The sequence below is a fragment of the Oryctolagus cuniculus genome, chromosome 6 (assembly GCF_051225735.1).
Source record: "Oryctolagus cuniculus isolate XC-2025 breed Fujian yellow rabbit chromosome 6, ASM5122573v1, whole genome shotgun sequence".
Taxonomy (NCBI): domain Eukaryota; kingdom Metazoa; phylum Chordata; class Mammalia; order Lagomorpha; family Leporidae; genus Oryctolagus; species Oryctolagus cuniculus.
Genome location: NC_142872.1, coordinates 62,008,154 through 62,023,306, shown reverse-complemented (window position 1 = coordinate 62,023,306; position 15,153 = coordinate 62,008,154). Strand labels below are relative to the sequence as shown.

Here is a 15,153-nt window from a genome sequence, read left to right as displayed (position 1 = left end):
GCTGTGTGAAGAGAAACAAATGCTCCAGCCAACCGCAGCCAGGAGTAACAACAGCTTTGCTCTCAGAGCAAGCCCCTCCCACACCCCAGCCTGAGGGTCCCAGGGCTGCCTTGGCTTGGCTTGCCCTTGGGCAGAACACAGAGGAGAGTCATTCTCGTTCTTTTCTCTGCCTTCCTCTTCTCTTACCCTCCCCCTTCCTTGGTATTCTTAGCACAGTTTTCCTGCGGTTCAGTTTTTGGTTCATTCATTCTTTAATACATACATTGCATTCTTATTTCATATAGCCTCCTCCCCATTACCTTGCAAGGTTGAAATTATCCCCATTTTACAGGCAAGAAAACTGAGATTTGGAGGTGAATAAGACGTAACTCCTAACTCCCAGAGATAGAAACATTAGGAGAGAAGGTGAACGCACCAGAATGCCCAACGGATGAAGACAGAATGTCATTTTCCCAGTGTGTCTCTGCAGGGTACCACATGGCACCCCAGTTTTTGGGTGGGGAAATGAAGTCCCGAGACATTCAGAGACTTATCGTTGGTCATCGGGAGGGCTAAGGTGAGGCTGGAGAATTGGGGTCTGGTTCCCCGCAGTGGTGATGAGCACGGATGGCACCTTCTCCGCTGGGAATATTGACTGGACGTTGGACAAGGCGTTGTCATGACGACTCCAGGCAAGAGGAGTGCTGCAGCCCTCTCTCCTGGCACCTGCTGCCCATGTGAGCACACAGCAGGGGCCGTGCTCGGCTCTGCCCGCACACCCAGGCCTCCTTCTGTAGGGAGGAGCACCTCCATTTTCTTTGGGGAAAATCCTTCCCCTTCTCAGCCCATGGGCTGTGGGTGAACTTGACTCCGCACCAGGCAAGCTGAGCACCCTATCTCCTGCTTTGGTGATTGGCTGAGGGCTGGGCATGTGACTCACCAGAGAGAAATACAGCTTTGAGACCTTGCAGGCAGGGCTGTGGTGCCTTCTCACCGCCACGAAAGTGAACTCATCGAGACTGGAGTTCTTGTGGCAGGAGGCGGCACAGGAGGAGCAGAGGTTGCAAGCTGAGGACGGCTTCTGAGCCTGGCAATGCCCCTTTCCCGAGCCAAGATGGTTCCTGTCCTGTTTATGCTGGCTGCTAGTGGGTGCCTGCTCTTTGGGTCTCAGAGGCCTGCCAAGGAAGAGGAATCTGGGCCACAGTTGTGATAGATGTTGGGCCCAAGCAGGGGGAAAAGAAGAGGTGTCCAGGATGAAAAGACCAAGGGACCCTGCATAGCAAGGCGGATCATGAAAGCAGAAGGAATGGCCAGAGAAATCTTGAAAAGCAAATCCAGTCCCTGCGGTGTGGCCCTTGCCAGGCGTTCCCAGTTCATCTAACCCCTCTCGGGCCCTAGCTCTCGGGACCTCAGCCTCTCCAGGCTCCACCCACCCATCCAGGCCACCATGCAGGCTGCTCTGTCCTTCAGAGACCTGTCCCTAGGTCCCTTATCTCAGCACAAACTCGTTTTCAGGGCCAGCCAGCATATCATGAAGCACCAGAGCCACAGGGCTCTAGAAGTACCATGTAACGTCCATTGAAAGCTTTTATTAAAGATGCACTACTTTACTGAAAGTCAGAGTTACAGAGACAGGTGCGGGGTGGGGGAGAGATCTTCACCACTGGTTCACTCCTTAAGAGGCCCCAATGGCCAGTGCTGAGCCAGGTCAAAGCCAGGAGCATAGAACTCCATAGGGGTCTCCCACATGGGTGCAGGGGTCCAAGCACTTGGCCCATCTTGCCAGGTGAATTAGCAGGAAGCTGGACTGGAAGCGGAGCAGCCAGGACGCCAGTGCTCGTATGGGATGCTGGCACTGTGGACTGTGGCTTAACCCACTGTACCACAAACTGCCAGTCCCCTGCCGCAGAAAGTTTTAACTGATTCATTTTAAAATCAGAACACACACTTCTAGGATAGTAGCTAGTATTCACTCATTGTAACTTCTTTATTCTTCCCCTCTAGGGGCTGTTGTTACCTCCCAAGGCTCTACCTGAAACAGCAGTCAGACCTGGGGTCTGCATCTTCCTCCCTGCTCTGGGGTTACAGAGACCCCAGGAGAGCCCAAGACCCTTCTGGGGCACCAGTGACATGTAACCCCTCCTCCCCTCTGCCCCACCTCTCCTCCCGCACTAAGGCATGTCTGCCCTGGCTGTGGACCCGGTTCTTCTGTAGCCATGGAGCCTCCCGAATTTATTGAATTAGCTAGAATTTTGTGTTCTCCCTCTAGGATCTGGACTTTTGAGATACTGAACACAGGATGGCCACCCTGGCTGCTTGGGAGAGTTAAGGGACCAGGGCCCTAGGTCAATGCAAGGACGAGAGAGCCATCAGTTCTTCAACTCCCCTTCTGCCAAGTCTCACCATGCCATCCCCACGTGTCTGTGCATCACTAGTGCTGTCTCATGGGTTTGTAGTCTCAGGGAACAAGCCCTAGGGTGTGCAGGGCAGGGGCCAAGGGCATGCACTGTCCTCTCCAAGCCTCACAGGGGCTCTGCAGGATGGAAGTCAGCACTTGTGCGGCAGATGCAGGAGTAAACACATCTCGCAGAGATTGCAGAGTGATGGCCAAGAGCTGGCGTTCTCCATCCCATGTCTGTCTGACTCCAAATTCAAAGCTTTTGCCAAGAGCTCTTCTGCGAATTCACTTGTTTTGAACTTCCTGCCGTGAAGCGAGAATTCGTCTTTGTGACTGTATCTGTCTTGTTCAAGTGGGACTCCGAGAATGCTCCCCATCTCGAGTCTGAAGGCTAAATTCCTCATCGGGTTCTCTAGATGATTTTGATTTTGAGCTCATGCTCCTGGCAGAGAAAGAAAGGGGCGTAATTAGAACGGTGACAACTGAAGATAAAGGAAAACTCTATTTTTCTCCCTCTTGGGTCTACCTTTGCTGTTCTCAGATGTCAAAGCCACAGGCAGTTGGGGGGAGGAGGCGGAGAACAGCGTGCTACACCTGCTCATAGGCTGCTCCCCATCCATAACTGACAGCCAGTCTGCATACTATGGCACATGGTGGGGCGGCCATTGCTGGGGTTCACTTTTGTCTGGCACTTCCCTCCTTCCAGGTCCACAAAACACTTGCACTTCTCCAGCACCTGGGGTGTTTGACCAGACCTGGCTAATAAAACACAAATGGAGGTGACAGTATTGCTTCTGGCCTGAGCAAGTGAAAAGTCCAGGTATCCTACCCTGGTCTTTCTCCGTCTGCCATGGCAAATGCAGAGGGTACCTCAGGGAGCTGTCGAAGCCCCAAGTGCAAGGCAGCCTGCTGGGTTGCAGGTTAGATGCCCTCCAGAGGTCCCACCAGGCTTCACATACAGATCTTTGCTGTTGCTATGCCTCTGAGATCTATAGGACTGCAAACTACATCCGCACAGCCTACGTGGCCAAGACGAACACTGCGTGCCAAAGCTGAGTTTCCCTGACTTCCCTGAGAGCTGGGCTGAGTGGGCTTCCCTTATGGATTCTGCCTGAAGTCCAGGCTCCTCTGCAGCACCAGTCACACAGAGTCCACCCTGAGCCTGGCCTCGGCCCTCCCTGCTTCTGCAAGAGGAGAGCCTGGAAGGCAGCTGCCGGAGGCACAGAGACGTTAGTGGCCTCCCAGGGACAGCCACAGCCTAATCCCTGACATCTGTGAGCGCTCCCTTGCTAGGAAAAGAGGGTTTGTGGATATGATTGTCCCAGCGGCCTGATGGTACTTACAACACTTGCTACAAAAGGCTCAAAGGAGGCTCAGAGGCAGAAGGGAGGCGATGTGAAGTTGGAAGCAGAGATGGGAGTGAAGAACTCCGAAGATGGGGGAGGGAGCAACCAGCCAAGCGATGCAAACAGTCCCTGGAAGCTGAAAGGCCAGGAGATGGATTTTCCCTGCCCAAGGTGCTCCCTGCTGACACGCGGACATGAGCCCAGTGAAATGCAGGGCACACTCTGCCTCCAGCCTGGGAGAGTGCACTGGTGCTGTTATAAGCCACTGTGTTTGCGTTACTTTGTTACAGCAGCAGTAAGAAACTAACACAATCCCCCAGTCTACAAATTCCTTCCTGAGGGGGTCAGGCAGTGTTCTGTTGGCCAGTGAATCTGGAAGCTGCAACAACCTGGAAATAAGCCACAGATCTCAGATCAAAGGAGTTGAGAAGCTGTGAAGGGAGAGTAATGGTTGACCACAACATGCAAGCAGAGGGCAGAGAGCACACGCAGGAAAAGAGGCAAAACAGGGGGCCAGAGACCTGAGAAGTTGCTAAGAGCTAGGTCCCTGCAGAGTGAAAGGTTGCTGGGCTTGGGGTACTAGAGGAGTGAGCTGGAAAGTGCTAGGGCAGGGGGTGGTGGGGAGGTAAGTGCTTAAGACAGAAACTGTGAAGGGGTTGTGGTTTGGAAAGGGAAAGGGGTGACCCTGGGAGGAAGCATCTGAGATGAGGTCAAATTCAAGCTCATGGGAAGGGCCAAGGTCAAGGCCATGAGAACAGGGTGCTCTAGGATCCCCTATTTGGATTTTGAAATCTCAGTGATTTGTGACAGAAGCGACGTGCAGAGGGACAGTGAGCGACCTGGGAGGCAATGCATGTAGATGATACAGCGTTAGGAGGTAGGGGTGGGGCTAGAGCCTGGTGAGAAGACGAGGGTGTGGGGCACTGCAGGGGAGAAGGGATGCACGGACGCACACTGGTGAGAAGCACGGAGAATCTGCACCTGCCACCAGGCCCAGTGTGTGAGGGGCCTGAGGCAGAACAGTGTCACGGGCAAGAAAACACAGGAATTCGGACCTCACTAGGGGCTATGGGGCACAATGGCATTGGTCTCCGATGGCCCCAAGGTGTATCTTATACAGGCTGTCAGCACCGACGTAGCGGAGGTCTTGCCAGGTACAGCAAACAACCACAGTGTCTACTCAGCACCATCTTTGGCCATGGACCCTGAAGCCATAAGAAGCTGCCTCCTTCCAGGGAGTGGACAGCACCCATCCCTGCTAAGGGCCACCCATGGAGGAAGAAGGGGGCTTCCGAAAACCCCACGGCCTCCCTCATGGCCCAGGCCCTGCTGACCACAAAGCCCAGGCCTTGTCCCCATGGTGAATAAGTGGGTGGGTTAACTATTATCTTGCCGGGAACTCTCACGCAAGAGCTGGGCCCTGTGATGCCTTTCAGATGATGCATCCATGGAGATTTCTAATTTTCAAGCACTCTTTCATTAAGATGACTGCAGAAAAACAGAAGACAAACTTATGGGGTTGACAATCAGGAAACAGCCAATGTCAGTAGTTGAGCTTACTGATTCATTCAGCGACGTCAAAAACTTTCACTTATCTAAAGAAAGAATATTCTTGTGGTCTTTCTGATGATGCCTCTTGGATTTCTGTTCTGATTTGACTTGGAGAAGAGTATCTTGAAAATAATAGCAGGGCCGGCGCTGTGGTGTAGCAATTAAAGCTTCCGCCTGCAGCGCCGGCATCCCACATGGATGCCAGTTAAAGTCCCAGCCGCTCCTCTTCCAGTCCAGCTCTCTGCTGTGGCCTGGGAAAGCAGTGGGGGATGGCCCAAGTCCTTGGGCCCCTGCACCCACATGGGAGACCCGGAAGAAGCTCCTGGCTCCTGGCTTTGGATCCTCTCAGCTCCAGCTGTTGGGGCAGCAGATGGAAGACTTTCTCTCTCTCTCTCTTTCTCACTCTGCCTCTCTGTAACTCTTTCAAGTAAAATAAATAAATCTCCTAAAAAAGAAAATAATAACAGCTGTTTATTGAAAACCTATGTGGAAGGGCCAGCACTGTGGTACAGTAGGTTAAGCTTCCACCTGCGGCACTGTCATCTCATATTGTTACCGGAGAAATTGCAGGGTTCTTGTCTTCGCACAAGAAAGAATTCAGGCGTGAGACAGAGTAGTGGGAGGTAAAATAGCAAGGTTTATTAGGGAAGGGACATCCATAAGGATGGATGGGCACCTCTCCAGACAGAGCCTGAGAGACTGGGGGTGGGGGGAGGAGCAAGGTTACATGATTGAGTAGAGAGATTACACCTGACCAGGCCAGGCGGGCGGCTCAGCAGAGAGGCAGAGGGCTGAGCGCACAGTCCGGTTGAGGCTGGGGGTTTTTAAGGAGATGGGTCTCTGTCTTCACACATCTCCTCCTGAAACAAAGGATTTTATGGCTGTAAATACTAAGAAGCTCCTATCTGAGGTTTTCCTTGAAGGTATCAGACAGGAGGAAGCCTAGCTGGCGCCATCCTGGGTTCAGAGGAAGGGTGAGCAGGACCCCCTAGAGAATGGGGATCCAGAGCAGGGTGTTTGAAATGTAGATACTGGGCTGCATCTTGGAGATTGTGGAAGATTTGTCAGGCAGAAAGGGCAGGGATCTCCACCTGGCAGGTTATCAGGTAGAAGGGGGCAGGGCAGGATGTGAACACTGGGCTGCCCCTGAAGCATTATCGGGATAACTTTGAGATGTAGATGCATATGCTGGACATAGAAGTCTTCTCCGGAGGCCTTTGTCACACACACATAAGCTCATACCTAACTTCCTGTGTAACATTCCCCCCTCAAGAGGTAATACCCAAAATTCTTCTTTGGGATTATGGGTGGAGTTCCGTTTTCTGTAACTTCTTCGAAGCTGGCATGTGGGCGTCGAGGGGGATTTGGGTGTTTCCTCTTGCTACCTGTCTTATGGTGTGCGACAGTGGCCTTGGAAAGACTGTGCTGCTCGGTCCAGAGGGCTGCTCAGGTCGTCCAGTGGAACGGGCTGGAAGCCTTGTCTGACGACCATTTGGAGTTTGACAGCTTTTATTCTGTTAGAGACAAAACAAACAAGGGCATTAAAAACACACGGTCCAAAGAGAAGTAGCAAGATTACAGACGTTATTGGGCCAAGGAGAGGAAATAGCCAGGATTTCCATGACCAGTTGTCAGTCCAGAAGTCCCAGCCCTGCTTGGCCTGGTCCTGGAGCTGTTTGGCTTTGTCCAGGAAAAGTACAAATTTGGCTTTGTACCTGTCCAGTCTGATTGACCCAGAGACGACATTCTTCCTGGAACATGGCACAGACACCTCCTGGAGCAGCAGTTAGCATGTCCAATATTTCTTTCTTTTATAGCCTTTTGTGACTTCCGCACACCCTCTTCAACTTACTTGAAACATTCTATCATTTCCATTCCAGTCTAGAGTAAACTAGCCATCAGGATAAAGTCATTCTTACAAACCATGTCCTTTCCTTATTGAAAAAACTCTTTCCTTCTAACCTTCATTACCAAGAACACTCTTTCCTTTCTAACCTTCCTTACCAAGCACACATTTTTATACTTGTGGTGTTTTCCATAGAGTCTGGTTGGCTCTTTCTACCTTACTGGGAGACTGAGGTCTCCATGCAGAGTGAAGGTGCCAGGTTATTCCTAGGGCCTTACAAATCCCTTGTGTAACCTGGGAGATGAGGGAAGACCCATTGTCACTTTGTAAAGATTTTGCAAGACCAAAGCATGGGATAACTTCCTTTAGGAGAGTTTTGGTCACTTCCTGAGCTCTTTTAGTTCTGGTTGGGAAGGCTTCTACCCATCCAGTAAAGGTGCCTATAAGTACAAGCAGGTAGGTACCTATAGCATTGACAGAGGCTGTGTAAAATCTGTTTGCCAGCCTTCCTTGGGGTAAGTTCCCTTTTGCTGTATAGACCCCTGGGAGTTATTTTCTCTTGTCCTTGCCTAGTTCTAGAGCTCTAGTTAAGTGATCAGTTCTGCTAACTGAGCCAAAGTTCCTGGGGGCAGAGCACGCTTCAATAACGTGCCATGCCGTAACTGTTGTATACCCTGAGAAGCAGGTCCTGTCTGACAAAGCTGCTTCCATCTATGAACCAAACTTCATCTGTGTTAGTCAGGGGGCTTTTAGGTCCCTTCTTCTGGCATAGATCAAGTCTATAGTCTCAGTACAGGAGTGGAGGGGACCACCTTCCCCCTGGGTTAGAGTAGAACAATGCCTTATTTTTACCTGAGGGTTTTCTAGGAGGAGGACCTGATATTTTAGTATTCTACTATCTGTGAACCAGTGAGAGCCCTTTTGTTCTAATAGAGAATTTATTTGATGTGGGGTCTAACGGGCGATATTTTGTCCCAATGTAATTCTAGATACCTTCTCTGTCAGCAAGGCAGCTGCCACTATCATCCTTAGGCAGTGAGGCCATCCTTGTGCAACCATGTCTAAGGTTTTAGAAAAGTAGCCCACAGGTTGCTTAACAGGTCCCAGTTCCTGAGTTAACCCTCCTAAGGTGACTCCCTGCCTCCCAGTGATGTGCAGCTGGGAGGGTCTCCCTGGATCTGGCATCCTTTAGCTGAGCAAAGGCTGTGGTTTGCTCTTTCCCCCAAAGGAGGGGGCTCTGCTTTAGCTGCCTGTCGAGATCCTGGTTTAGGAGCTATGCTGTTTTCCTGTATCTAGGAACCTGATAGAGAAAACTGGGACTGCCTGAAGTTTGCAGAAGTAGGAATTTGCTGAATGGCCCATATCCTCTCTGGGGCAGGTTTTCTCTCCCCAGGGTGAGAATAAGGGTTAAATAATTAACACTCTAATGGACTAGCAATGCTTTGTTTTCCTCTGGATACCTAGTAGCTAGTTTTGCTAGGAAATTAAGCCAATGTACAAGACTAGAGTCTCAGGCTGGGAAAAGAGACAAACCAACAAATCATTTACATTTAACCATCTACATTATGGATTATTGTGCAACCCCCTCAAGAGATAGGCCCTTTAAGTCCTCAGTGAGGACCTGTCCAAATAGGTGCAGAACTATCTGAGTTAGCTGTTACTAAAAGCCCTGTTTTTAGGAACTGGCAGGGAGGGCTTTTTAAGCTTAATGCTATTGGACAGACTTTTAAGGCCTGGCTGGGTGTGTGAGGCCCAGACCTATCCATGGGGTGCTGGAAGAGAATTGCAAGAGATACAAATCTCCTTTAAGGGAGGCACCCTGTTGACTTGCATTACATGGCTGGACTAGGAGGAGAGCTGAATAGGAGGCTGATAGAAATAGGCAACTTGCATTTCACTGACCCTAGGCCATCCCCTCAATAGCAGTGGCTGGAGCTGGAAGCTGGGCAGAGGCTGGGCAGAGCCAAAGGCTTTTTAGCTCGGGGCCACAGGGTCTGCGGTTCTGAACCAGGGCAGTTCTGTGTCCAGTGGCTTGCTCTTGGCAGAGCTGACAGAAGGCATTTGTTGTCATGACAGCTGCTTTCCCAATGCCCTGGCTCCTTATATCAGCAACAGGCGCCGTTTGGGGTGCACTGGCCTTGCTGGGTCTCCTTGACGGCAGATTGCCGTGCAGAACAGTCATTGATTGGCCTGTTGCCTATCCCTACATTGCTCCTGCTGCTAGCTTGCTCCTCATTCTCCTGGTCTCTGATAAAGTAGAACATGGAGGCAGCCTCTATGATGCCAGTCAAGGGGGTGCTCAACCCAACCCTGATTTTTGAAGATTTTTTTTTTAATATCAGGGTGGGTTAGAAAACTATGGTCATGGGCAAATTCTGACACTTAGTATTTTCTTGCGAATTAAGACCGTGCCCATGAGAACTGTGACCTTTTAGGTAAGATCAACTGTGGTGACCTGCTTGCATACTTTGAGGTCATCAGTGCAATTTCCTATCTATCCCTCAGTTTGGTTTAAAAGGGAAGTTCTGCCCATTTACCGCGTACACCGAAAAATCAATCTAGCTGTCACATTTTAACCTCTTATTCTGGCTATGCTGTTTGGTCCTCTATACTGTGGCCAGGCATTATTACAGAAAAGGTCAGTCATCCCTTACATAAGGTCTGGGGATCAAACCGTACATCACAGTGGAGAGTCCTGCAGAACGGTAGTAACTTCCCTTCTGGAAGAGAAAAGAGGAGAAGTGAGGCAGCGAGTCGGGTCTCTAGCCTGATTTCCTGGGCTTTCAGATTTAACTGGCGGTTTAACCAGTGCTTACTGCGTAGCCTGACTTAGAGGAGACATTGTGGCAGAAGTCTCTGCCATCCTTTGGCTTCCGGATATTTACCGTGTAGCCAGTGGGTTATGGGTCTGGGTTTCCAGGTTTAACTAGTCTTACCGTGTAACCCATAAGTTTAGGTTTTGGGCTTCCGGGCTTTCACTGTGTAGCCTGTGGACACTAGAGTTTTCTTGGGCTCCTGGAACCCAGTGTTCTAGCATCTGCCGCATAACCATCTCCCGTCGTCTCTAAGTCTCTTTTGGAACACTTTCTCCCTTTTGGCTAGACCTCCCATTTGATCCACATTTGAACTAGGAATACATTTGAACTAGCAATGCCTGGTTATTCAGCGTTAGCTGGACGGAGACTTTGTCAGTCCCTCTTTAAAGGATCAGGCTTCTGAGCCAGAGACTGGAGCAGCTAGAAAAAAAAACACGTTTATAACTGAAGTTTAGCATCATTTCACATCTTGGCACCACTTTTAATCTAAACAGCCCGATTAGTTATTTTCTCTGCAAGATGAGAGATATATCTTTTGACACCTCCAGGGGCCCTCTGGAGATACCAAAAGTCCAGAGAATTTAGAACTTGATTTTCAGAAAGTCTGTTAAAGGTGCCAAGAGAACTTAGAGTATCTGGTCAAAATAGAATTCCTTAACATCCTGAAATGACAGCCATTAATTTAGTAGAGTACACAATAGATTACTTTGGCAGAACATGAATTCTATGTCTCTTGTTGTCAAGTAAGCCAGAAATAAAAACCTTGAACATTAGAGTTAGCACACAAAATCATCACATAACTCAGAATTATTTAATAGAGTCAAAAAGAGCTTACAGGACCTAACTTTAGAAATGGCAGAGTAACCGATGAAGCAGACACTGTTAAAAAGAGATGTTACAGTTTTTGCAAAAACAGATTCCAAGATTTATGATTGAGACCATTTACTAACATTAGTACACATTTTTTAAAAAACCCCATTGTTAGAAGATCAGACTTCAACTTTAGGTCAGTGTAATTTTGGCATTAGCACTCAACTCTGTAAACAATATTTTAAAATCATAAACATTTTAAAACTTTTCATGACTTGCTCACACCTTCTGAAACTTTACACCCGTAGTTACTTTTACATAGTCTTGAATTGTCACGTACGGACAACCTATGAGAATACATGCTAACAAACTCAAACAGTCTCTCTTATCAAATTTGAGATGTTAAAAGTACACATAATACATTTTCCCAAGTTTTACTTAGCACCGATGCCTAGATAACTTAAAACAGTTATTAATGAATACCACACCATTATCTGAATTAAAAGTCAAAATTACATTTCCCATGCTTTTAAGTAACATAAGGACAATACCTCCTGAGCAGCAAACACAGTCACTAGTGCATGGTTACAACTTTGAAAAGATCTTCATCTTTAAGAGAAACAAGTTTAAAGCACATCAAAGACATGTACATGTAACACTGAGCAAGCAAGCCGCTGAGCAAACCTAAGAGCGTTTGCATTACCTCAGTTCTCTGAACCAATCTGCATTGGCTTACTTTAGTTAACAACATGCAGGCCTGTATACACAGAATTCACTTCTCATTTTCATAAGACCACTCTAGCTGGAAAGCAAAAACATGAATACAGCATAGGTCTGACACCATTTACAACATTTTAATACATTTCACATAATCTGAATTGACAAACAGCTGTTGCTTTAACAAATTTTAGAGTCTCATCCTTTGAGAGTTCCAGGGATCCGACTGGAAGCCCAAAGTTGGAAGACTCGGTTTAGAATTTAAGCTGTCAGAGAGTCAAACAGTTTAGCCAACAATTAGTACGTTTCTGATCAGTTGGGTAATCACTCAAACATTAAACCAAATAATGTAAACAACTTCGCGTTGCAGTTTTCCCAATCAAGACTCGTAATGGCAATAGAAAAACGTGAAACCTTCAACACAGGTGAACGCTCTCATCAGATAAGTCAGGGACAGCAGAACAGAAAAGAACTCAGCTTATGAGCCCATCTGGCTCCCTTAGGTAAGGCCAGCATTAGTATTGAATTGGAAATTCCTCCAGGTGAGGAAAAAAAAAAGGCAGCCCTGGGGGGCGCTCTTCCTAGAGATATCTGGCTATGTCTGCCTGGGCGCAGCAGGCCACATGGACTGGAATGGAGTGCAGAGAAAGGCTGTGGTCCCCCATTTACAGAGAAGACTGCACACGCCGGGGCCTAGCAGGACTGGCGTGGGGTTGGGTAGGTGCGCCGTTTCACCAAGAGTGCTGGGAACCTCCTGTAATTCAACCAAAGCCAGATCAATCAGGACTACTGCAAACACTCAGTCAATTAAAACAGATAGTTAACTTTAGCTCCTTTCCAGATTCAGTCCTCAGGCAATCAAAGCTTAGCAACAGTAACAGTTCACAAAAACTAAGACGCACCAGAGCTGCCATAAGCTGCAAAGACGGAAAACTTTCTACCAGGTTGGAAATGGTTAACAGGTAACAGCTTTTTCCTTTAGATGGAGAGACCTGTGGAATTTCCCTCTCCCTTTCTGCAGGCCAGCGGTATAGGAATGCAGACTAGGAGAGCAAAAGAGCAGGGGAGGGAGCCCCAGGAGGAAGAGGAAGGCGAAAAGCAACAGAGGACAAGATGTGAGCGACTGCCCTCACCTTCCCCTAGGAATCTCAGCTGGAGGAGAGCATAGGGAAAGGCCCTGATGTCTGGGGCTGAGTGGGGTTCGAAATCTCCTATCGCTCAAGGTTACCCACTACCTAGTTGTCTGAGTTTACCTGGAGGGCCAATATTAGCCTCAACCGAAACTAAGCCCTGCTCGCGTAGCAGTAGGCAGCGTGACCAGGCGTCCCTCCCAGAGAGAAACCTGGTCCTCGGGTCGCAGTCCGGCCACCAGGAAGCCAAGGCGAGCTCAGGGGGTCTCCAGGCTCTCAGCCAACTGCCCTTCCTAATCGCCCTCCCGTTCCCTACAATCCCTCTGGAGTTTCGGCAGTAGCTAAGCTGTGGCCAGGGGACTCCGCATTCTCGGAGAGCTGTGGGGTGCCGGACACTCAACGGTCACTTCCACAGATCCAGTCCCGCTTGAGGGAAGGAATACTGACCTCCGATGTCTTCTCAAAGTCCCTTCGTGGTCACCAAAAATGTTACCGGAGAAATTGCAGGGTTCTTGTCTTCGCGCAAGAAAGAATTCAGGCATGAGACAGAGTAGTGGGAGGTAAAATAGCGAGGTTTATTAGGGAAGGGACATCCATAAGGATGGATGGGCACCTCTCCAGACAGAGCCTGAGAGACTGGGGGTGGGGGGAGGAGCGAGGATACATGATTGAGTAGAGAGATTACACCTGACCAGGCCAGGCGGGCGGCTCAGCAGAGAGGCAGAGGGCTGAGCGCACAGTCCGGTTGAGGCCGGGGGTTTTTAAGGAGATGAGTCTCTGTCTTCACACATCTCCTCCTGAAACAAAGGATTTTATGGCTGTAAATACTAAGAAGCTCCTATCTGAGTTTTTCCTTGAAGGTATCAGACAGGAGGAAACCCAGCTGGCGCCATCCTGGGTTCAGAGGAAGGGTGAGCAGGACCCCCTAGAGAATGGGGATCCAGAGCAGGGTGTTTGAAATGTAGATACTGGGCTGCATCTTGGAGATTGTGGAAGATTTGTCAGGCAGAAGGGGCAGGGATCTCCACCTGGCAGGTTATCAGGTAGAAGGGGGCAGGGCTGCCCCTGCAGCATTATTGGGATAACTTTGAGATGTAGATGCATATGCTGGACGTAGAAGTCTTCTCCGGAGGCCTTTGTCACACACACATAAGCTCATACCTAACTTCCTGCCTAACAATATGAGTGCCAGTTTGAATCCCAGATGCTCCACTTCCAATCCAGCTCTCTGTTGTGGCTTGGGAAAGCAATGCACAACAGCCCAAGTCCTTGGGCCTCTGCACCCATGTGGGAAGACCTGGAAGAAGCTCCTGGCACCTAGCTTCAGATCCTCCAAGCTCCAGCTGTTGCAGCCATTGGGGAGTGAACCATGAGTGGAAGATCTCTCTCTCTCTCTCTAACTCTGCCTCGTAAGTAAATCTTAAAAAAAAAAAAAAAAAAAAAAAAGAAAGAGAGAGAGAGGAAAGAAAAGAAAAGAGAAAAGAAAAGAAAAGAAAAGAAAAGAAAAGAAAAGAAAAGAAAAAGGAAACCTATGTGGGGAACTTACCTTCGTATCCACCAATCTGTATTCTCTTCTTCCAGAGTAAGGGGTTTGGGTCTGGCTCTAAGGCTGCCCAGAGAGTCTCTGTTCCCAGCCTCCCTGGAGCCTCCTACTTCAAGATCTAAAGATATTAAGGATGCCTCCTGCATCTCTTTCCTCTTCCAAGTCACTGGAAGACATAGGGGCTCAGGTCCAGCCATGCAGTCAACCGCCCCACTAGCAGTGGGTAGACCAGAGTGCCTGTCATGTCACAAGAGCTGAGTTGGCATCCGTATTCTCGGACACTGAATGCTTTGTCTGGGCCTCTTTCTCATGGTAGCTCAATGCTCTTCCCAGTCCCACCACTATGAGCCACGCCGTGCGCTGGACGTCTGACAGGTAACGTCTCACGTGGCTCTCTCAGGTCAGTGTTCCCGTGTTATGGATGAGACAGCAGGCTAGGGGAGGAAACGTTCAGAGCTAAGAGAGGGAGGCTGTCCCTGGAAGCCAGGTCCTTGATTCTTCCACACATCACAGGGAAATATAAAGAAAAAATGAAAACCACCTACATCCTGGGTGGAAAAAATACACAGGTTACCCCAAGCCTGACAGAGGTCAGTCGTTCCAGCAGTTCAGCACATTGGGAGCCCTGGATGTCCCATAGTAAGGCTTGTTGAGAACTATGTCCTAGTGGCTGCAATCTCTCGTATGTCCAGCAGGGGGTGCTGTACTGGATAGCCCCAAGCACAGAGCGTTTGTCCCCAGCCTTTGTCAGGTCTGAACTGCGCCAATTTGTGGATCTGGGCAGATCATGGCTGCGTGAGGTAAATATGACCTGGTGCTACCAGAGCTGAGGTGCCCTCCGCTGCAGCCGGGGATCCTCCATCACGGGTGTGCTGTGTTAAGGATTCTGGCTCTGCCGTCTTCCCCACTGCAGGCACTGAGGAAGGAGCTTCCCTTGCCAGAGCTTCAATTTTCTCAGCTGAAACACGTGGACTTGACAATAATGAAGCCTTTTCCACGGACAGCTGGGACAGGACC

General features: G+C 49.3%; 1 long non-coding RNA gene across 9 annotated transcripts; it reads right to left on the bottom strand.

Annotated features, from left to right (window-relative positions):
- Positions 1 to 5,893: 5,893 nt before the first annotated feature.
- Positions 5,894 to 13,990, bottom strand: LOC149126159 (uncharacterized). Of its 9 annotated transcripts, none has more exons than XR_016235539.1 (3): positions 13,041 to 13,979; positions 9,775 to 9,840; positions 5,894 to 6,788 (listed from the first exon to the last, which is right to left on the bottom strand). It is a non-coding gene; the product is annotated as an uncharacterized LOC149126159 (long non-coding RNA). The 9 variants fall into 9 exon arrangements; XR_016235535.1 differs by having other exon boundaries at positions 9,800 to 9,840; positions 13,041 to 13,978; XR_016235537.1 differs by lacking the exon at positions 13,041 to 13,979 and adding an exon at positions 12,597 to 12,917 and having other exon boundaries at positions 9,800 to 9,840.
- Between the last annotated feature and the right edge of the window lie 1,163 nt (positions 13,991 to 15,153).